This window comes from Bufo bufo, chromosome 1, assembly GCF_905171765.1.
Source record: "Bufo bufo chromosome 1, aBufBuf1.1, whole genome shotgun sequence".
NCBI lineage: Eukaryota > Metazoa > Chordata > Amphibia > Anura > Bufonidae > Bufo > Bufo bufo.
Window position 1 is genome coordinate 681,524,473 of NC_053389.1, and position 22,397 is coordinate 681,546,869.

The following is a 22,397-nucleotide window of genomic DNA, read 5'->3' on the forward strand; positions in this document are numbered from 1 at the left end:
TGTAAAATAATAAATGAGCCCAGTTGGGCCACCATAGTACATTGAACAGCTGAAAGTTAGAACTTACTTTTTTTATGCTGCCAGGCTCCTGATATTGATGACGTATCCTCATGATAGATAATTAATATCCAATCAAAGGGGGCCCGATACCCGACACCCCCTTAATCAGCTGTTTCCTGCAGTCACCAGAACTGGATCTTGAACTTTGAATGGAACAAGAAGCACAGCTCCGTTCAAATTGTTGTGGTTGTGCTGGATTACCACAGATTAGCTCTCACTCAAGTGAATAGGAACTGAGCTGCAGTAACCCTGCCCGGCCACTACACTTTGAATGGAGCTGTGTTTCCTGTTCCATTCAAGGTGCAAGATCCAGTTCTGGTGAGTGCAGGAAACAGCTGATCAAGGGGGTGTGGGGAGTTGGGCTCATTGGATATTAATTATCTATCCTGAGAATAAGTCATTAATATCAGGAGCTTGAAAAACCCCTTTAAGATGCCTGTCAAATTAAAAGGCAGTTCTTAACAGAAGAGAATGAGAGGCATCTGTTAAATATTCTGCCATTGGAAGCTCCAGCTGACTGATTTGGTGGACCTTTATATGGAGACTTGTCTATGACTGTTGACTGTTGAGCCACAGTCGCAGTCCACAAGAGCTTCATTGAGGTGTATGCATCCTTTAGATTGACGCTGCAGTTCAATAGCTAGAATGTGAGTAGCAGTACAAAAAGTCTCCATGTAGCCTCATGCAAAGTAAGACAAGCTTTGATTTAAATATTCAGGAGGTGCAGGAGGAAGAAACTGTGGGAACTGAGCATCAAACTACTATTAACTATAATGGAATAATCATTCCCATCCTGTTCCTGTTTGAGTAGCTCTGCTCTGATGAAATCTACACTGATAATGCTTATATATAATATGTTCCCCATGTCATGAGACTGAAGCTAAGTACAAGAAAACTATTCAATCACCAAACATCATCTCACCTAACATTCAAATGTCTGTGCTGTTGTGGTGAGGGATCTTAAAATAAATCCTAAGGCAATAAATCTATTGTTTTACCATTTATTTACAGTAGGTAGATGTTAGGACTCACATAGTGAATACCCCTTATTTAACATACTGTATGTATCTAACCAGTGTGGGGATTCGCTCTGGTAGTTAGGATAAGCGGACAGTACAGAGGCAAAATACAAGTTTGTAATTCAAACTTCAGTGTTTATTCACACATGATGCCAAAAACAAAACGTCACTTTTGCGGTGTTGGTGTTACTTCACACCCAATGGCAAGTTAATAAAACAAAAGCCACCTCGGTGGCAGTTCTGCCTCAGAAAGTTTAAATACAGGCTTTAGGCGGCCTGTTCCTCTGACACACTGGTCTCCGCTCTCCAGCTCAGCACAGGCATCAGATCCCAGCACACAGACCTCCTGAGCTCCACTGTCAGATGGAGGTAATCCTCTCCACCTGGCAGTGCTGGCTGGTTTCATGCCTGGCAAAACCCGGCCTGGAACGTGGGGAGTAGTCACCCACCCAGCACTTTGGCTACTCCCAGTAACAGCTGTCCCGGATCAGCTATTACAGCCATGCTAAGTACCAAGGTGTCAAACAGCAACTGCTGCTGACCCCTAAAAAACGGCTCTTACTCTACCGAGGCCAGGAACCTTGGTGACATGTACCTATCATCCACGATGATTCCTTGTACCTTCTTACACCAGGTATTCACTATAAATGAGTACATTTCACGTTTTAGCCTCCCATTGCACTTGTAGTCCAAGCTGTTGGACAATCATCATGTGGTGCACACAAGAGGTTAACTCTGAATATTTGCTGTTCAGGCAGAAGGTCAGGTTACTTGCATTTATGTTGGGAGAAATTCTGCCTACCCTGTTTCTAATTTTGAGAGAGTGAGTGAGAGGAAGAAGTTGAACATATTTGGTGTAATAGAACAGTCATCCTCACACTGTGTTGAGTGTGTGTCTGTGTGGGAGGACTACTACGTTGCAGAAGTTAGGACAATCACAAATGTCATTCTGGATCCATAAATTGAACCTTTCACAGACCGAAGAGAAACTTTTTTCTGGACACTGCGACTTATGGGACACAGCAAAAGTTCTCTAAGTTTGTGAACCTGTGCAATGAATAGGCAAAGGTGAGTGATATCTCTTGTGGTTTTATGTTTCCAGCTCTGCAGAATACAATCAAGGATTCTTCTCAGGCATAGGAGTCACAGGTTCTTTGACATATCTCTTCATTCCCACAGTCTGTTACCCTGTGAAGGGCAGCGTACCATGAGTTAATGATTTTTCAACTCCATGGCAGCCTAAAACAAAATGCTGAGAAGTTCACACAATGCAAAAATAATACAAGGAAGAATATGGAAAAGTAAAATATTAGATATGCTCTCAGGTCTCTATTTACAGGCTCTTATACAGACTGTGCAAAGTCACATTTCATCACTGTGATTATCTGTTATAGTTTTTTTTACATTTTTTATTCCTCTTTACTTTTATACATGTTCCATAATCCTGTACCAAATGTATTTTCTCACATAACTCTGTGTCCCTAATCGGTTTACAATAGAGAATCCCGAAAAAGAACTGAAGGTGTGCCAATGATTATTACCCTCATCAGGGATCCAAATAATATAATACATAATCAAATCTCAGGACCACCGAATGAGATCAGGGGTCTGAAACGTCATGCTGGGTGAATAAACTTCACTTCCATTTATCTCATCCCATGGTGCTGCAATTTTTTATGGACTCATTGTGTCTATCGATCTATCTATCTTACTATCATGTTTAGTAAGTTAACTGTTTTACATCTAAATATACAGTACTGTAGTTACAAAAATAGTATTCAGTTTTTCAATAACACTTTGTTATTACATACTTCATTGGCATACATAAAAAAAACAGGGTGCCACAAGCACAGATAAAAATTAGGCTCTAATGAAATATCCAAAAAAACATGGATCGCACACCCACATGCTACGCATTCATCTATAACAGCTTCTCACCGTAATAAATAGTATACAGCCCCTGATATAAGGTCTGTACATGAGGTATACGTTTTGGTCAAAATGCATAAGCCCCCTCACCACGCCAAGGTTGCCCCCTTGAGTGGGACCTACTATAATTTGGTGCGGCACCATGCGGCAAACACTGACGCTGCAGCACTGCACCAGCAGACGGCAGGACCCAGCAGTCAAACAGCACCCCTGCTGCTAGACAAAGCCACCCTGGCACTGGGTCCCACCAACCCGCCAGCACAGCACAACATCAACAATGGCAACTACGCAGTACTGCACCATGTGAACAGATGTCAAAAGTTCACCTTTCCATATGCTTTCAGGAACGCCAACTGAGAACTGGTAGGAATTTATTAACCCTTATGCAGTCTCCTAATTAAAATCCCCTGGGCTGAATGTGAGGAGTGCTGATATCATGGGAGAAGGAAAGACACTAATGAAATATCCAAAAAAGAGAGAAAAACATGGATTGCAAATCCATATGCTATGCATCGATCTATAAATGCTTCTCAGCACAATTAATATCGCTTCTCAATGTAATAAATGGTATACAGCCCCCAATATACATACTGTACATGAGGCATTAGTATATGTAATAAATAAATAGTAGTAGGGCACTCTCTGTAGTATTGGGATTTTATTAAAAGTAGGATAAAATTCAGATAATAATTAGCACAATTCTAGAGATAAATTAATAAAACAAATATTCTCAAAATGAATAGCAACAATAGTAGAGAGTGGATATATATATATATATAATTTAAAGAGGACCTTTCACTAGAATAAAAAATGTAAACTTAGCATACAGACATGGAGAGCGGCGCCCAGGGATCTCCCTGCACTTACTATTATCCCTGGGCGCCGCTCCGTTCTCCCGGTATAGGCTCCGGTAGCTTCATATGTTCAGTTCAACTGGGTGGAGCCTGCCGGCATCTCCTTCTCCCAGGCTGTAGCGCTGGCCAATCGCAGCACTCAGCTCATAGCCTGAGAGTTTTTTTTTTCTGCGATTGGCCAGTGCTACAGCCTGGGAGAAGGAGATGCCGGCAGGCTCCACCCAGTTGAACTGAACATATGAAGCTACCGGAGCCTATACCAGGAGAACGGAGCGGCGCCCAGGGATAATAGTAAGTGCAGGGAGATCCCTGGGCGCCGCTCTCCATGTCTGTATGCTTAGTTTACATTTTTTATTCTAGTGAAAGGTCCTCTTTAAAACCACATCTATGTATATTCACAGTAAAATATGCATCCCAATTGTCAATATCAATCTCTAAAACCAGCAATCTGCCAGACCTCTGATAATTTGAAATGTTTGCGATATAACAATCGATCAAAACGTTAATGTTATACAATGTTCGATGATGTACAATATTCGATGGTGTCCGATAATAAAGTTCGATGATAAAATTCACAATACGGTAAGCACACGAAGTTCTTCCAAGCGCCAAGCCAATATACCAGATACTTATAAATTTCAAGCACAGGTAAAAGCTAGTAGCATATAGAGTGGCGTCCCACTCACTTAATGCAAATAGCGGCGTCCCGCTGTATATTCAACAGAGTGCGATCGCTTTTTTGAAAAGGAAACTAGCACAGTATCTGGTATATTGGCTTGGCGCTTGGAAGAACTTTGTGTGCTTACCGTATTGTGAATTTTATCATCGAACTTTATTATCGGACACCATTGAATATTGTACATCATCGAACATTGTATAACTTTAACGTTTTGATCGATTGTTATATCGCGAACATTTCAAATTATCAGAGGTCTGGCAGATTGCTGGTTTTAGAGAGTGATATTGACAATTGGGATGCATATTTTACTGTGAATATATATAGATGTGGTTTTAAATTATATATATATCCATTCTCTACTATTGTTGCTATTCATTTTGAGAATATTTGTTTTATTAATTTATCTATAGAATTGTGATAATTATTATCTGAATTTTATCCTACATTTAATAAAATCCCAATACTACAGAGAGTGCCCTACTACTATTTATTTATTACTTATTTTTTTCCAGACTGGGTGTTGTCTGCCAGTGGGAGCACCTCTAAGCGATTCCTCATCACCCGAGTGCGACATAATTTTGTATTTACATTAGTATATGTGTTGATCAAAATGCATAAGTTCACTCACCACACCAACGTCGAGTGGGACCTACTCTAATTTGGTGCGGCACCACATGGCGACCACCGATGCTGCAGCGCTGTCAAACAGCAGAAGGGTTAATAAACTCCTACTAGGTCCCAGTTTGTAGTTCCTGAGACTACATGGAAATGTGAGCTACTGCAACACTTGTGGAAACCACGTCCCTGTGTAGGTTCTTACAACCCACTAAAAGGGACAAAACCACGTCCCTGTGTAGGTTCTTACAACCCACTAAAAGGGACAAGACCAATCTAAAATGGGCTTCAACTTTCCATCTGCATGCTCTGCCTCCATGGTATGTACACACTTGTCCTAACTATGTTGCATTAGGATATAATGATGCTTGAAAGTTTGTGAACCCTTCCGAATTGTATACATTTCTGCATAAATTTGACCTAAAACTATATCAGATTTTTACACAAGTCATGAAAGTAGATAAAGATAGCTAAATCAAACAAATGAGTAAAAATTTTTACTATTAATATTATTTATTGAGGAATATATATCACATGTCTGTGTGGCAAAAGTTTGTGAACCTTTGCCGTCAGTAGCTGGTGTGACCCCCTTGTGCAGCTATAACTGCAACTAAATCTTTCTGATACTTGCCAATTAGTCCTGCACATCGGCTTGGAAGAATTTTAGGCCATTCCTCTGTACAAAACTGCTTCACCTTGGTTATGTCGGTGGATTTCCTCCCATGTACTGCTTGCTTCAGGTCCTTCCACAAGATTTCTATTGGATTAAGATCAAGGCTTGGCCATTCCAAAACTTTAAGGCCCCTTGCAGACGAGTGTGTACGGATTAGGTCTGGATGCGTTGCAAATGCGTTCAGTGAAAAATGCACGATTTCGCAGGCAAAGTCATTCAGTTTTGCCTGCGATCTCGTTCAGTTGTTATCGCGCGGGTGAAAAGCGTTTTGATGCGTTTTGCACGCGCGTGATAAAAAACTGAATGCATACAAACAACATCTCTTAGCAACCATCCGTGAAAAACGCATCGCATCTGCACTTGCTTGCGGATGCGATTTTCAAGTAGCTCCATTCACTTCTATGGGGTCAGCGTTGCGTGAAAATCGCAGAATATAGAACATGCTGTGATTTTCACACAATGCACAAGTGATGCGTGAAAACCAACACACATGTACACAGCCCCATTGAAATAAATGGGTCCGAATTCTGTGCGGGCGCAATGCGTTCACATCACGCATTGCACCCGAGTGGAATACTTGCTTGTGTGAAAGGGGCCTAACTTTATTCTTCTTTAACCATTCTTTGTTAGAATGCTTGTTATCCTTAGGGTTGTTGTCTTGAAGCATTGAGCACATTCTCCTGAAGAGATAGCTATAATCGTTTAAACCAAAAAGTTATATTTTGGTCTTATCCGTCTACAAACCATTATTCCAGTAGCCTTCTGGCTTGTCCAGGTGATCTTTAGCAAACTGCAGATGGGCAGCAATGTTCTTTTTCTAGAGCAGTGGCTTTCTTCTTGCAATCCTGCCATGCACAGTGATGGCCAGTTCACAGTGTTCACCCGCGAACACATGCGAGCTGGCCATCTTAAATCACAAGTCTGGTGAGGCACAGGTAAGTCCTTACCTCTGCCTGCACCGCGAGCCGGTCTGAAACAAATGCGGTCACCGGGAGCAGGCAGTTCCGAGAACAGCCCAATGAAGGCCCCCAGGAACTGCCTGCTCCTGGTGACCGCATTTGTTTCAGACCGGCTCGCGGCGCAGGCACAGGTAAGGACTTACCTGTGCCTCGCCGGACTTGTGATTTAAGATGGCAACCCGCATGTGTTCGCGGGTGAACACAACGAACTGGCCATCACTGGCCATGCACACCATTGTTCAGTGTCCTCCTGATGGTGGGCTCATGGACATTAACATAACGTGACAAAGGCCTTTAGTTGATTAGAGGTTATGTTGGGTTCCTTTGTGACCTTGCAAAATATTACATGTCTTACACTTGACATGATCTTTTTTGGTTGACCACTGCTGGGAAAGATAATCATGGTATTGAGTTTCCTCCATTTATAAGACATCTGTATGACTGTAGATTTGACCAGACTTCTTTTTTCTAGCCAGAAGAGCATGAATAACTCTTCATCTGGGCTCTAGAGAAATATTTTTTGTTCATACCATGATACACAGCCAAAAACATGTGTGAATATCAGATTTTGATAGATGCCTGTTCTTTAATAGAAATGTGTCACCAAAAATCTTATCTGCCAGTTAAATACATTTAGTGACACATATCCTTTTTTTCTAATCTGTTTTTATTTTCTGATTACATATTTTTTATTCTATTCTCTGAACATGATTATGGAGGCTGCCATCTTGCTTGAGCAGTTCTTAACAACATTTAGGCTACTTTTAACTGTGATATCACCTACTGTGAATGGTGGATCTTGTATAAGCAGAGGTGATTTTTACAGGCAGGATTAGAATGACAGATAAGCAGGTAACTGCCGTAATGTGATCTCTACAGACAAAGAAGAGGCATCTATTAGTCTTGGTGGCCAGTATGAAAACTGCATGATTTTATGTTTTTTGATTAAAGGGGTATTCCCATATTAGACAATGGGGGCATATTGCTAGGATATGCCCCCATTGTCTCATAGGTGCAGGTCCCACTGCTGGGACCCGCACCTATATCGAGAACTGAGCGGGGAGCGCTGTGGCTGGAGGACCCCAGATTTCCTGGGGTCCGTCCACCACCAATGCGCTAATCCCCGCCTCTCCAATAGAAGTGAATAGGAGCGTTCGGCTATTTTCGGCGGCCCCATAGAAATGAATGAAGGGTGGCTGCGCATGCGCAGTGCGTCCTCCTTCACTTTCGGGGCTCTGTTCTCAATATACAGTACAGACCAAAAGTTTGGACACACCTTCTCATTCAAAGAGTTTTCTTTATTTTCATGACTATGAAAATGGTAGATTCACACTGAAGTAATCAAAACTATGAATTAACACATGTGGAATTATATACATAACAAACAAGTGTGAAACAACTGAAAATATGTCATATTCTAGGTTCTTCAAAGTAGCCACCTTTTGCTTTGATTACTGCTTTGCACACTCTTGGCATTCTCTTGATGAGCTTCAAGAGGTAGTCCCCTGAAATGGTTTTCACTTCACAGGTGTGCCCTGTCAGGTTTAATAAGTGGGATTTCTTGCCTTATAAATGGGGTTGGGACCATCAGTTGCATTGAGGAGAAGTCAGGTGGATACACAGCTGATAGTCCTACTGAATAGACTGTTAGAATTTGTATTATGGCAAGAAAAAAGCAGCTAAGTAAAGAAAAACGAGTGGCCATCATTACTTTAAGAAATGAAGGTCAGTCAGTCAGCCGAAAAATTGGGAAAACTTTGAAAGTAAGGGCTATTTGACTATGAAGGAGAGTGATGGGGTGCTGTGCCAGATGACCTGGCCTCCACAGTCACCGGACCTTAACCCAATCGAGATGGTTTGGGGTGAGCTGGGCCGCAGAGTGAAGGCAAAAGGGCCAACAAGTGCTAAGCATCTCTGGGAACTTCTTCAAGACTGTTGGAAGACCATTTCAGGTGACTACCTCTTGAAGCTCATCAAGAGAATGCCAAGAGTGTGCAAAGCAGTAATCAAAGCAAAAGGTGGCTACTTTGAAGAACCTAGAATATGACATATTTTCAGTTGTTTCACACTTGTTTGTTATGTATATAATTCCACATGTGTTAATTCATAGTTTTGATGCTTTCATAGTCATGAAAATAAAGAAAACTCTTTGAATGAGAAGGTGTGTCCAAACTCTTGGTCTGTACTGTAGGTGCGGGTTCCAGCGGTGGGACCCGCACCTATAAGACAATGGGGGCATATCCTAGGATATGCCCACATTGTCTGAGATGAGAAAACCCCTTTAAATATAGATATTGACATGGAAAATTAACATCATCAAAAATTCTTTAAAAATATATTTCTGATGACACATTTCCTTTAAATAAAACAGGCCGTCCACTCACACCTGATTGTTATTGACTAAAAACATTTGACTCTAATTTCTCCTTATTATCTTATCTCCTTATACTAAAGCATCACATACTTTTTCCACTCACAGACATGTGAAATTGAATCATTTTCCTCAAAACATGTGACCAAGTCTAATCTTATTTATTTGATTTGGTTATGATGACTTGTTTGAAAATCTGATATCGTTTTAGGTCAAATTTATGCAAAAATATAGAAAATTCTGAAGAATTCGCAAACTTTCAAGCATCACTTTACTTTCTAGGTATTGCCATGTAGTACAAGATGTAGTGACTGTCAAAGGTTGTCATCACATACATGATATATACTGTACAAACAAGTATGGTTAGCATTGTGGTTCACAAAGCTATTGTCCCTAGTTGCCCTAGAGGCCTAAATAGCAAATATGAAATTTTATGGCTACAATGGATGTGTTGATATATCATGACATAACTAGGACAAAGAAAGCATAATTATCCATTGGCTGAATGCGATTTTCACAGCTTTTTCCTTTGAACCTCTTGAAGCCTCCTTTCTAAACTGTCTGTATATGAATGTAAAGATACTAAGAAATAATATTTTATTATTCACCTACCCTTATAGTGTACTGAATATAATGTTATACTGCACACTCTGCATAGTAATAAAACATACTACAAAATATCTACTGGTGTCAACAGTATAAAGATCATTTTTATCTGGAGAACATGATGTCACTGCAGAGAATGTTCTACAGAGCAATTCATAGTTTAATCAAGATAAAACACACCTGGATATGAGTTTCATTTCCCACAAGAAAAGTCATTATGATCTCCCTTCAACTGTCTCTATGGCTTTGTGCTTTTAGTCTTGACATACAGGTCATGTGTCCCAATTTTTTTTTGCTATATTGTTGTTTTGTGATTATCTAAGGGCTAATGCACACTACCGTAATCAGCCTGGGAAACACAGCCGCATCTCCAAAGCCGACCGTGGCTCCCCTAAACCCTAATCCTCGTTGCAAAGCCCGAATCACACATAGCTTAATACCAAATAACAGCGTAAGGGCTCATGCACATGACTGGCCATGCTCTGTGCGTCGGGCACATCTCCCCTGATTTGCACCAAAAGTATCACAGTAATTTATGATACAGTCAGTCTCTATTTGATTGTGATGCTATTGCAGTGTACTCACATCACCCATGTGTGTACACTGCTATAGCCCCGTGATCAAATATGAACTGACTATCATAAAACACTATGATACAGTCGGTTCAGGTCAGGGGAGCAGCAGTTGTGTGCGATTTGGGTTTTGCAATGAGGTTTAATGTCAGGGGTGCCGCAGTCGCCCTGGGAGATGCTGCCGACGCAAGGACTGTGTTTCCTGAGCCGATCACGGTCATGTGCATGAACCCTTAGGCTGTGATTTGGCATTAAGCTGTGTACAATTCCAGCTTTGCAATGAGGATTATGGTCGGGGGAGTCACGTTTGCCCTGAGAGATGCGGCCGACACATGGACCATGATTCCTGGGCCATTCACAGTCATGTGCATGAGCCCTTAGGATGTGATTTGGCATTAAGTTGTGTGTGATTGGTGCTTTGCAATGAGGATTAGATAATAAAAAAAACTACTGAAAGTGATAAATAACAGAGTTTGTGGCACACCATGATCTTTAGTGTCCTCTCTCTGAATGGAGCCACAGTTCCCATGTTGGTTCTTGGGTCTGATGGAGTGCTGTTCTCCTCCCTAGGTGTGGGTGTAAAGATGAAGATAGAATTCCTCTATTCTCTGTCTAGAGACAGTACTATCAGGGCTGTTGGGCCACCTGTATAGACTTCTTAGGGTTGGCATTTTCATCTGTATGTTGTGTTGGCACATTTTTGGTCCCACTAATAGAGTTTAAGGGTGGACATTTACTTCATGGCACACATCCTTATTTTTTCCCAAAAAAATTGTGGTGTTGTAAACTAAAGTTGATTTATTACCAATGCAAAATTACCTCATGCAACTTATTTTCTTGTTGAAGTTTTAATTCACTCCACAATTTATTATGGATTTCATCTGTCAATAGCAACACATCTGTTACTAGACAAACTGTGGCTGTTGTAGAACTACAAGTCCTAGTCAGAATAGATCAACAACAGATGGAAAGCAGCAGGATGCTTAAGTCTTCAGAAGTCAACCAAATAAAATAATGTACTAACATACACTTAGTCCTTTACTGAAGTGCCTGTGTCTCACTATGGAAGCTCTGTCCTGCTGTGTGCCGCAAGGTCAACAGTTAAAATGTGTTCTGAGTTTTCTAGTGTCATCTATTTTTTGTAGGCTGCCTAGTACTGATGAAATAGTTAGCCTCGTTCACACAGGACAGTACTGAATGTATTTCTAAGAATGCCAAGGATCGTACGAAGCATACCTCTAAACTGATGACCTATCTGGAGGATTGGTCATCAATACCTAAAAGGTGAGAGAAGCCCTTGAAGAAAAGTAGAGAAATGTAAAAATAAAAATAAAGGGAGATTTATTAAAAGTAGAATCGGCTTACTTGCCCATAGCAACCAATCAGATTATATCTTTCATTACTCACCGCTCCTTTGGAAAATGAAAGGTGGAATCTGATTGGTTGCTTTGAGCAATTAAGCCAGTTCTACTTTACACCAGTTTGATAAATCTTCCCCAGAATATTTTTTTTCTCCACTATAGCGAAATCAAATGTTATACAATGTACACATATTTGACATCGCTATGCATGTGAGAATCAGAGGATTAATTTTAGGGGTAAACATTATTTTCGACACACTGCCTTAAAGAATGAGAAAAGATAAGGTACATTGGAGCAGATTTACTAATGTGTCTGTGCATAGACTCTGTCTAAAAAGTGATGCAAATTGCTGCTATGTTGGCTCAGTTTGGTGCAACAAGGGTTTGTACACTTTTTTCTTAATTGCTTGAAAAGGCATGGGGCATAAAATGTGACATTTTGCATCAACATTGTGCCACAATTTTGGTGTAAATTATTATTATTTTTTCTCACTGTAAGTTGCAAAAAGTTTCAAAATTGACTCAACTCTAGGCTCAGCCTGGATGATAAATTAGCTGGAGGCTTTTTCCTAACTCTATACCATCTATTGGTTGAATAGATGGTATAGAGTTAGGAAAAAGCCTCCAGCTAATTTATCATCCAGGCTGAGCCTAGAGTTGAGTCAATTTTGCAACTTTTTAAAAACCTGCTCTAAAATCCTGACCAAAATTTTTCTCCACATCTGTAGGTGGTGCTGTAAGGGGCAGTGTGCAAAACCTCATTTGCCAGAATTCTGGAGTGAATGGCTTGATAAATAACCCTCATAATGTTCTAATGATATGGCAATGCAGTGCCCCATAGTAGTCCCTCTCATTGCTCACAAACCAAACTTAAAAGGGTTGCCCCACAAAGAATATTTATAGTTAAATGGGTATTTCCATCCAGGACATTTATGGCATATCCACAGAATATGCTGTAAGTGTTCAATAGGTGTGGGTCCCTCCTCTGGGCCCACAGCTTTATTTGAAAGTCCTTTTTAAGCGAATGGGGAGAGATGTGCAGGTCCGACGACCGCTCCATTCATGGTCAAATGCAATGCAGCCCCATTCCAGACCAAGAATCTGCACCTTTTGAACATTTATAGCATATCTCGTGAATATGCCATAAATTTCCAGGTGGCATAACTCCTTCCAAGCGTTTCTCTGGGAATTCATGAAATAAAATTACTGAAAATATTACTCTATTATAAATATTTTCCCAAATACCTTTCATTAGTTATAATGGCTTGTTTTGTTTAGCGAGCAATCATTAGGAGAAATTACCACCGTCAGCCTCCTCTCTGCTCTGCTTGTAAAGGATTATGATCCTGAATACAGATGATAAGATCTTCAGCTGAATCTCTGTAGGAATCGAATTCATGAGGAGGCATTAAGTACAGAGAGGGTGGGGGTGTAGTAATGAACAGCAGCACTTGTATGCAGTCTCCATTACCAAAGCCCCACATTACCACAGTCTGTCTTGTCCATCCCCTCTGTACTACAGCTGTCTCCTTATGAACTCCATTCCTACAGAGATTCAGCTGAAGATCTTATCATCTGTATTCAGGATCATAATTCCTGACAAGAAGGAGAGGAGGATGAGGCAGCTCTTTACGTCAGTGTTGTGAAGTAACTTGTCCTTCTGTGTGATTAGGACAGGTTTTGTGTGTACTAGTAGGACGGTGGCCATTTTATTTCTCCTAAGGATTGCCCCCTGGACAAAATGAGCCATTATAACCTGTGACGGATTATAATTGGGGCGTTTGGGTCGGTTGCCCTGGGCCCGGCATCGCTGGGGGGCCCAACGCCGACCCAAACGCCCACAAACTACGGCGGGGCATGGGAGCGCATAGTTCCCTGCCCTGCCGCCATCCGCCGATCACCGCCATAGGCTTCAGGCCTAGTAGGCCTGAAGCCTATGCGGTAGTAAAATCCTGACGCAGGCTGGCGTGATAACATCATTGCGCTGCGCCTGTGCCCGGATGCAGCACACTGACGTGTGTGCGCAGTGCGCCTGCACCATCGACGAGTGAGCGCCGACTGGGACACAGGTATTAGCTTTTGTTTTTTTGTGTGCCAACTGCCAACTTTGGGGGACATTACTGAAGGGACAGTGGGGGCAAACTACTACGTGGGAGAAAATTACTAGTGTGGGGGAAATTAGTACTCTGGGGGCAGTAAGGGGGACAATTAATACTGTGGGGGCAAATTACTACCATGGGGTAATTAATACTGTGGGGGCAGTGTGGAGAAATTAATACTGTGGGGGCAGTGTGGAGAAATTTATACTGTGGGGGCAGTGTGGGGGGCAAATTACTTAATGGATGGCAGTGTCGGGGCAAATTATCTAATGGGGGCAGTGTGGGGGGCAAATTACTTTTTGGGGGAATTACTACATGGGAGGCAGTGTGGAAGAAATTACTGTATGGGGAAGTGTGGTGGAGATTACTGTATGGGGCAGTGTGGGGGAGATTACTGTATGGGGGCAGTGTGGGGGAGATTACTATATGGAGCAGTGTGGGGGAAATTACTATATGGGGCAGTGTGGGGGAGATTACTATATAGGGGAGTGTGGGGGAAATTACTGTGTGGGGGCAGTGTGGGGATAATTACTGTGTGGGGGCAGTGTGGGGAAAATTACTATATGGAGCAGTGTGGGGGAGATTACTATATGGCGCAGTGTGGGGAAAATTACTATATGGGGCAGTGTGGGGAAAATTACTATATGGGGCAGTGTGGGGGAGATTACTATATGGGGCAGTGTAGGGGAAATTACTATATGGGGGCAATGTGGGGAAAATTACTATATGGGGTCAGTGTGGGGGAAATTACTATATGGGGCATTTCTATTAGGGGACATTATTTCTGGGGATACTATACAGGCATTATTACCTGGAGCACAATAACGGGTGTTATTATTACTGGGGGCACTCTAGGGGACATTATAATTACTGTAGACACTATAGGGACCTTTGGGGTAATTTATCAAACTGGTGTAAAGTAGAACTGGGTTAGTTACCCATAGCAACAGATTTCACCTTTCATTTTTCACAGCTCCTTTGGAAAATGAAAGTTGGAATCTGATTGGTTGCTATGGGCACCTAAGCCAATTCTACTTTACACCAGTTTGATAAATGACCCCAATTATGAGAAATCTAACGTGTCTGTGTAACAAACTCTGTAGAGACGAGATGCGGCTGAAAGAATTTGTCATGGCGGTCTGGGTCAAACGGAGGAAAAGAGGAAAGAGAAGATCTTCATGACAGGAGAAGTCACTGGATGTAACAGGTATGTGGTGCTGTATTCTCCTATATGTAGAGCTGGCTCACTACTGTGCAGAACTTCAGCGGTGTTTCTGGTGGATACTCAGACACTGTGTTTTAAAACAGTGCTGATTTTTATAAGTGCATTGGAGATATTCAGGAGATACTCAGGAGGTAATCTGGAGGTGGATACAATCTAAACAAGTAAGATTTGTTTGTTTATAATCTTTCCCCTCTTTAAAATGGCAGACCTGGTTCAGAGCAGGATTTGTTGTGCTTTTATTTCAGGTTCCACTCTTCAGAGGTTTGGATGCTGTCTGGTCTGTAGACAGCTCTCCATAATGCAGCAGGAAATCGCATTTTTTAAATCTGAGATTTGTAAATTAACCGTTAAACAAACTCAGGCTGAGAACGTTGCAATGCCACTGCCACAGAGGCCCCCTAGAAATGGAAGATGCGTTACTGAAGGTTCTGGTAGACTGAGAGTTGTTGATAGAAGACATGTCCCACAGTCTGTGGCTCTCCATAATTCATTTGCAGCACTTTCAGAGTGCAAGTGCAACATGGAGGATGGCTCAAGCACAGTGGGTGAGAAACAATTATCTCCCATGCCTAAAGTATGCAAGACTGCAGCCAAAAACAAAAAGGAGAAGGTGAGGACTGATAGTAAGCAGCTGTTGGTGGGCTATTCCATCATAAGAGGTGTGAAGTTTGAGGAAAATGGTGTTGTGAGATGTCTCCCTGGTGCTACCGCTAGCAGGGATAGACGACAGATCCTTAATTTTGTTAGGCAAGCAAAGCAGGAAAGGGTGGTGGATGTTATTGTCCATCTTAGGACAAATGATCTGGCTTGCAATGAGGTTTCAAAGGTGAAGGAAGCTTTTCACACACTTGGAAATGATATACGGGAGGTTGCATCAACTGTTTTATTCTCTGCAGTTTTGCCTGTGCATAACCTTCAGCATGACAGGAAGATGCGCATTAAGGAATTCAATGTATGGCTTGGTGAATGGTGTCTGAACCAAGGGTTTTATTTAATTTACATTTGGCCACTAAGACCATCAAGGTCCCTAAGCTGACACGTGTTAATTAATTATAAAATATAGCATTTATTACTTGTCCTTAAAATAAATCAATTAGAACTCTACTATTAAAATTATCAGCGATGTCTGCCTGCCTAATGTTTATAGTAGCAACATAGTGTCTGATTAATGAGTACGTCCTCTGGATGGCGCTATATACGTGTGGCTATGTCTCTCATTGCTCTCGTTATTACAGCATCTTTCTGCTTACATGATGCACGCTGTTATTTCCACAGCTTGCTACTTGCTACCATAACTGCCTTCCTAGTCTGTACTCCTATTGATATATCTCCCAGACGTTATTGCAGGCCAGGCATAGACTGGCTAAAACACTAATATCACTCGCTGCCCCCCGACATGTTTCGCCTACCAGGCATCTTCAGGGGTTTGGGCAGTGGACTCATGTTAGCTCTCGTTGGAATGGAAAAGAACTGTACAAGAAAGATGGTTTGCATCTTTCTCTCAATGGAACGAATGTCTTCAGTAAACAGTTCCAAGTATTTGCTAAGGAGCATTTAAACTAGGAAAGGGGGGCAAAAGAGTGATAATCCAGCAGTCTGACTGCCCCCCAGAACAATGCCAGAAGATGCCAGTAGCACAAAGGTTAAGAAATGACAAGCTCAGATTCTTGTCTACAAATGCTCGCAGTTTAGGGAATAAGATCAATGAACTTGAGGCTATAATGGCATCTGAGAATATAGATTTAGTGGCTGTTACTGAGATGTGGTTCAATGGGAGTAATGACTGGGATATAACAATACCAGGGTTCTCTCTATACAGGAAAGACAGAGAAGGCAAGAAGGGGGAGTGGTGGCTCTGTATGTGAAAGAGAGCATAAAATATAATTTGATACAAGTTAGCGAGACCAATTTAGAGTCCGTTTGGATTACCTTGCAGCTTGATAATCATAAGGTAACTCGTGTAGGTGTGATATATAGACCACCTAGCCAAGTCAAAGAATTAGATGATCTACTAGTTGAGGAAATAGCTAAAATGACATTGAAGGGGGAAGTTATCATTATGGGAGACTTTAATCTTCCTGATGTAAACTGGAAAACCAAAATAGCTAGTTCTGCCAGTACAGATATTCTAAATTCCCTACTGGGATTATCTCTACAGCAAGTAGTTGAGGAGCCAACCCGGAAGGAGGCCATTTTAGATTTAGTATTCACAAATGGGAATTTGGTATCTGATATTACTGTAGGGGAAAGCTTGGGATCTAGTGATCACCAGTCAGTGTGGCTTACTATAAGTACAGTGACCGAGTCACACCACACAAAAACTAAAATTTTAGATTTTAGAAAAACTGACTTTTCTAAAATTAGATTAGTGGTATACGAGTCCCTATCAGATTGGAACAGTATCAATGGAGTCCAGGAGAAATGGTACTACTTAAAAGTGGCACTATTGAAGGCAACAGAAAATTGCATTAGGCTTGTCAGTAAAAGCAAAAAAAGGAAGAGACCACCGTGGTACTCAGCAGAAGTGGCCAAAATCATTAAAAACAAAAAGATAGCATTTAGTAATTAGAAAATAAAAAAAAACGAGGATGACAGGCAAATTTATAAGATTAGGCAGAGAGACGCTAAACAAGTTATAAGAGCTTCTAAAGCACAGGCAGAAGAGAAATTAGCTCAGTCAGTGAAAAAAGGCGATAAGACATTCTTCAGATACATAAATGAAAAAAAGAAACTAAAACAAGGAATTACCAAATTAAAAACAAAAGAAGCAAGGTATATGGAAGAAGATAAAGAACTAGCTGACTGCCTCAATGAATACTTCTGTTCAGTTTTTACAAAGGAAAATGGAGGAAAAGGACCTCAGTTAGGAAAGAAGACTAATGAATCTTTTGATGTGTCTTTACAGAGGAAGAGGTTCTAAGTCAGCTGTCTAAAATTAATACAAATAAGTCACAGGGGCCTGATGGGATACACCCAAAGCTATTAAAAGAGCTCAGCGGCGAACTAGCAAAACCATTAACAGATTTATTTAACCAATTACTGGCAACAGGAGTCGTCCCAGAAGATTGGAAATTGGCAAATATTGTGCCCATTTACAAGAAAGGTAGTAGGGAGGAATCGGGCAACTATAGACCAGTTAGCCTGACATCAATAGTGGGGAAATTAATGGAAACCATACTTAAAGGGAACCTGTCACCAGTTTTATGGTGTCCTAACTAAGGGCAACATAAATAAGTGACTGATTCTCTTAGCAAAATGCTGGGTCACTTTCTTTAATTGACCCAGTCAATCTGCCAACATCTTGTATTGAAAAGCTCCAGCTGATAATGATGAGTCATGAATATTTATGAGCTCCTGACTCTCCCCGCCTACCTGCTGCTGATTGACAGTTATTTTCCATATGAATCAGCAGCAGGTGGGCAGGGGAGTGGCTATAGCTCTGAATTAAAAAAACGCTGGACTCAATGACATCACGCTGGACTCAAATCAGCTCATTAGCATGCGGCATGTGGCATCTTTGTGTGTATATTATGAGGTAACCATCTGTCACACCAGTAAGTGAATACATCTAAGGTACTTTTTAGTATTCATGATTGTATATAATTAGTTAGATTATAATCAAATATCCACATGACAGGTTCCCTTTAAGGAGAGGATTGTGGAACATCTAAAATCCCATGGATTGAAAGATGAAAAACAGCATGGGTTTACTTCAGAGAGATCATGTCAAACTAATCTTATTGATTTTTTTGATTGGGTGACTAAAATAATAGATGGCGGAGGTGCAGTAGACATCGCTTATCTGGACTTTAGTAAGGCTTTTGATACTGTCCCACATAGAAGGCTTATCAATAAATTGCAGTCTTTGGGCTTGGACTCCCATATTGTTGAATGGATTAGGCAGTGGCTGAGGGACAGACAACAGAGGGTTGTAGTGAATGGAGTATATTCAGACCATGGTCTTGTTACCAGTGGGGTACCTCAGGGATCTGTTCTGGGACCCATATTGTTTAATATCTTTATCAGCAAAATTGCAGAAGGCCTCGATGGTAAGGTGTGTCTTTTTGCTGATGACACAAAGATTTGTAACAGAGTTGATGTTCCTGGAGGGATACATCAAATGGAAAAGGATTAAGGAAAACTAGAGGAATGGTCAAAAATCTGGCAACTAAAATTTAATGTTGATAAGTGCAAGATAATGCACCTGGGGCGTAAAAACCCAAGAGCAGAATATAAAATCAGTGATACAGTCCTAACCTCAGTATCTGAGGAAAGGGATTTAGAGGTCATTATTTCAGAAGACTTAAAGGTAGGCAGACAATGTCATAGAGCAGCAGGAAATGCTAGCAGAATGCTTGGGTGTATAGGGAGAGGCATTACCAGTAGAAAGAGGGAGGTGCTCATGCCGCTCTACAGAGCACTAGTGAGACCTCATTTGGAGCACAGTACTGGAGACCATATCTCCAGAAGGATATTGATACTTTGGAGAGAGTTCAGAGAAGAGCTACTAATTTAGTACATGGATTGCAGGATAAAACTTACCAGGAAAGATTAAAGGACCTTAACATGTATAACTTGGAAGAAAGACGAGATAGAGGGGATATGATAGAAACTTTTCAATACATAAAGGGAATCAACAAGGTAAAAGAGGAGAGAATATTTAAAAGAAGAAAAACTGCTACAAGAGGACATAGTTTTAAATTAGAGGGGCAAAGGTTTAAAAGTAATATAAGGAAGTATTACTTTACTGACAGAGTAGTGGATGCATGGAATAGCCTTCCTGCAGAAGTGGTAGCTGCAAATACAGTGAAGGAGTTTAAGCATGCATGGGATAGGCATAAGGCCATCCTTCATATAAGATAGGGCCAAGGGCTATTCATAGTATTCAGTATATTGGGCAGACTAGATGGGCCAAATGGTTCTTATCTGCCGACACATTCTATGTTTCTATGCTTCTATTACCTGTGTCTCATCTTCTCCTCCAAGTCTGTTTTTTATCATAATCGTATGTATTTTAAATTTAGCAACTAACATTTTAATTTGTCACCTGCAGTCCTATGTAACAGCCCAGATAACAGTGATAACTTTCTGTGTACAGATAATGTAGTAGATGTTCCATGCAGTCCTATGTAACACCCCACATAACACAATAGTTCACTGTGTTATGTGGGGTGTTACATAGGACTGCAGGTAGCATTAATGACATCTGTACTCAGAGAGTTATGAGATGGTGGGGGTCCGACTCCTGGCACCCCCACCAATCCACTGTTTGAGACCGCGATGTCCCAGTGAGCGCCGCAGCCTCTTTGCTCCTTACCAAGCACAGCGCTGTCCATTTGATAGCACTGTGCTTGGTATTACAGCTCAGACCCAATCACTCAGATGGGACAGAGCTGCACCTAGACCATGTGAACAATGTCATATGGCCTAGGAAGAGACTTTGGGTAGACAGCCCCGGGCCTATCATGCACTTAATCCACCCCTGATTATAATTAATAAAAGCTATTTGGGAAAATATTTATAATAAAGTAATATTAAGTATTTTCAATAATTTTATTAATTCCCAGAGAACCCCTTAAAGTCCATACAATGATTATAAACATTTTTGTATTTACATTTAGAAAAAAAACACGTATATGCCTATTTGTTCCAAAAATAATCATGGTATAGTGCCACCTGCTGTTTTTAGTGAACAGCAATTCTGTACCCATCTCAGTGTGCCAAGATGGATACACATGCTCAGTCTTGTCTCTCTCTCTCTCTCTCTCTCTCTCTCTCTTCTTCACCGATATATGGAGGGATCCCTAGTATGGCTGCTGCTACACTGCAACATCTTCTCTGCTAGTCAGGGAATGCTGAGCAAGTACAAGTACAGTAACAATGTCTCACTCTCTTTTCACTTTCTCTGCATCTCATTTGATAAACAGAGAAGATGCTGTAGTTTAGAAGCAGTCAGCTCAGCACATAAGGGATCTCTGCTTACCCAAAGGAGCAAAGAGAGGCAAGACTGAGCATGTGTGTCCACCTCAGAACATTTGGATGGTGGGGGAAAGTTTCTGTGCTAGGATAGTGAGTTCCAGAGTATGGGGATCTTGTACATAATTTTTGGAAAGCAGAAAAGAGGAGAGCAAATAAGGAGGTGTTTGAGGATTGGAGATTAGATGTGGGGATGTATCAGGAGAGTAGGTCAGAAATAAAAGGCAAGAACTTTGACAGCCACAGTGCCTTGCAATTGTGTCAGCTAAGTTGCGCCTGTAATAATGCCAGACACAGTACTCTGCAATAGTGTCAGGTACAGTACACCTTAATATCAACCAAAATGACCTGGGATAGTGTGAGCTACAGTAGCATACAATAATGTCAGCTATAGTACACATGTAATAATTCCAACTACAGTGTCCTGTGATGGTGTCATCTGCATTGCCTACTTTACAACATTTCTCCACAATCAAGTGCTGCTCTACTACAGGCTAAGTCCATAGAAAAGTGGGTCTGCTGCCTTTTCTGTTAATAGACATTAAAGGGTTAAAATTTTATTTTTTACATTTCCTGTATGGGATCGAAGAAAGGTATGCAAATGAGCGCCTAACAAGCTCTGCCCCTAATGCTACCAGATGTAAGGCAGCTATCCTATAAGTCAATGTTTGACCCTTTATATAGGCCTTAAAACATGACTCAGATATTAAATAAGCCAGCACCTCATCTGCAGACAGCTGTTTCAGGTGATTGCCCCTCATCAGTGCAGAGCAGAGAGTACTGGCTTAACTGGGTGAGAGGCCTAAGTCAGGATTTGGGGGGTACTATCTCTCCTTGGGAGAGCGCCTTAATCGGCGTGAGGAGACTTATTGGCCATACATGCTCCTCTGGAATTCTGAGAAGAAAGGGATGCAAATGAGCTCCTAACAAGCTCTGCCTCTGATGCCACCAGATGTAATATGTGACCTGCATAAGGATTTCTACAAGCCCCATAAGGAGGAGTTAAGACTAAGGCCCCTTTCACACGGGCGAGTATTACGCGCGGATGCAATGCGTGAGGTGAACGCATTGCACCCGCACTGAATACCGACCCATTAATTTCTATGGGGCTGTTCAGATGAGCGGTGATTTTCACGCATCACTTATGCGTTGCGTGAAAATCGCAGCATGCCTCTATATTCTGCGTTTTTCACGCAACGCAGGCCCCATAGAAGTGAATGGGGTTGCGTGAAAATCTCAAGCATCCGCAAGCAAGTGCGGATGCGGTGCGATTTTCACGCACGGTTGCTAGGAGACGATCGGGATGGAGACCCGATCATTATTATTTTCCCTTATAACATAGTTATAAGGGAAAATAATAGCATTCTGAATACAGAATGCAAAGTAAAATAGGGCTGGA

The 22,397-nt window shown here is 41.4% G+C and overlaps 1 protein-coding gene across 1 annotated transcript in view; it reads left to right on the forward strand.

The window, feature by feature from the left end:
- The first annotated feature begins 1,919 nt into the window (after nucleotides 1-1,919).
- The window catches only part of LOC120985917 (aminopeptidase N-like), a 158,704-nt gene continuing 138,226 nt past the window's right edge, over nucleotides 1,920-22,397 (forward strand). The window contains exon 1 of the mRNA XM_040414138.1: nucleotides 1,920-2,147. The gene's annotated coding sequence lies outside the window, so the exon portion shown is untranslated. The remainder of the gene's footprint in view (nucleotides 2,148-22,397) is intronic.